This window comes from Balaenoptera musculus, chromosome 12, assembly GCF_009873245.2.
Source record: "Balaenoptera musculus isolate JJ_BM4_2016_0621 chromosome 12, mBalMus1.pri.v3, whole genome shotgun sequence".
In the NCBI taxonomy this organism is placed as follows: Eukaryota; Metazoa; Chordata; class Mammalia; order Artiodactyla; family Balaenopteridae; genus Balaenoptera; species Balaenoptera musculus.
The window spans coordinates 74,902,494-74,904,337 of record NC_045796.1 but is presented as its reverse complement, the minus strand read 5'-3'; positions in this window follow the sequence as shown (position 1 = coordinate 74,904,337).

Below are 1,844 nucleotides of genomic sequence, written 5' to 3'. Positions count from 1 at the left end.
AAAATGATGCAGCCTCTGTGGAAAACAGTATGGCAGTTCCACAAAAAATTAAAAATCGAATTATTGCCTGAAATTTCATTTCTGGGTATATATCCAAAAGAATCAAAAGCAAAGACTTGAACAGACATTTGCACACCAACGTTAATAGCAGCACTATTCATAATAGCCAAAAGGTAAAAGCAATGCAAGGGTCTATCAATAGATGAATGAATAAACAAAATGTACGTATCAACATAAAATGAAATGTTATTCATCCTTGAAAAGGAAGAAAATGCTGACTCATGCTGCAACATGGATGAATCTTGAGGACATTATGCCACATGAAATAAGCCTGTCACAAAAGCACAAATATTGTACGACTGCCATGTATGTGGTCCCTAGGGTGGTCAAATTCATAGTGACAGAAAGTAGAGTGGTGACTACTAAGGGCTGGGAGAAGGACATATGGGGTGTTATTGATGAATGGGTATAGAGTTTCCATTTAGGAGGACGAAAAAGTGCTGGAGATGGATGGTGGTGATGGTGGCCCAACACGTGTGAGTGTGCTTAATGCCACTCAACTGTGCATCGAAAAATGGTTAAAATGATAAAATTTATAACTATATTTTATCACAATAAAAATAGTTTCTAAAATGTTATGGTACTATGAAAGAGCAACTAGCTGGATTGGGAGGGATTCTGGTGAGGGAAACAAGGACTTCACAGAAGAGGTCACTTCTAACCCGAAAGAAGGGAAAAGATATTTCTGGACAAACGGAAGAGCATATACAAAGGAAAGTATGAGAGTGCAGGGTTTGTTCATGGGATGACAGTTTGGTGAAAGCTGGTATAAGCCTGAGCTGTAACCACAGAAAAATCCCAACATCTCTGAATCAAAGACATTTTAAGTTACATTCTATTTACTTGAAACTTGACAACCTGCGTATGTTGTGTTTGGTTATTCACCAGACTATGTAATAAGTCAGAAGACCCACTTTCCCCTTCCCGCTAGATTCCAGACAGCTTCTTCAATTCAACAGTGAACTTGAAGGTGAGAATTTTGCCCAAGAACTAGAGAACCATGTTATAGAGATGCAACCTTTTCACATCAAGTCTGAATCCAGATTTCAATATCTAAAAGCTAGAGGAAGAAGAACTGATACCAGTACATTCCCAGAACCAAAACATCTAGCCTAATTTAAGCCTGGGGAGAAGTTTTAATTCTCCGCCTTAAGACGCTTTCAGGAGTCATTAAAAATCTCATTATACTTTGTTCTCACTAATCTAAAAAAATGTTGTCTCAAGCCTAAGGTTAATGCTTTATCTTGCATGGTTAATTGTACAGGTCTGTTATAAGTAGCCAAATAAATCTCACCTTCTGTTGCCACTCTGACTATAAAGAGTTGACTATGGTGAAGAGATGTGAAAATCATAATACTCTGTCAATATGATTCATCATGGGTTATGTCAAGGCCATAAAAGTGTGAAGCAGTGTTTCCATTACCAAAAGCAATTGGATAGTAAGACCTAGGGAAAAACCTGCTCCAATTCAGAAACGGATCAGGATGATTCATACATCTTTCAGAGACCTGTTCTAAGGTCCAAGCTTCTCCCCTATGTGAACTCACCAAGATGAGGTTTCACCCACCAAAGGACCTAAATGAAGGAAGGAAGGAAGGAATGGTTCAAGGAATGGGTTTTAAACCAAAAAAGAGTCTGAGACAGTAGAACCTCTTTTGTCTGTTTCACTGCATTAAATATGGGTTAAATGCCTTCTGAGAAGATAATTTGCAGGCCTTCAAGTGAAACATAAAGGCATGTATTCTGGACAAAAGGGTTGTCCGTTTTGATCATTTTTCTTCCTT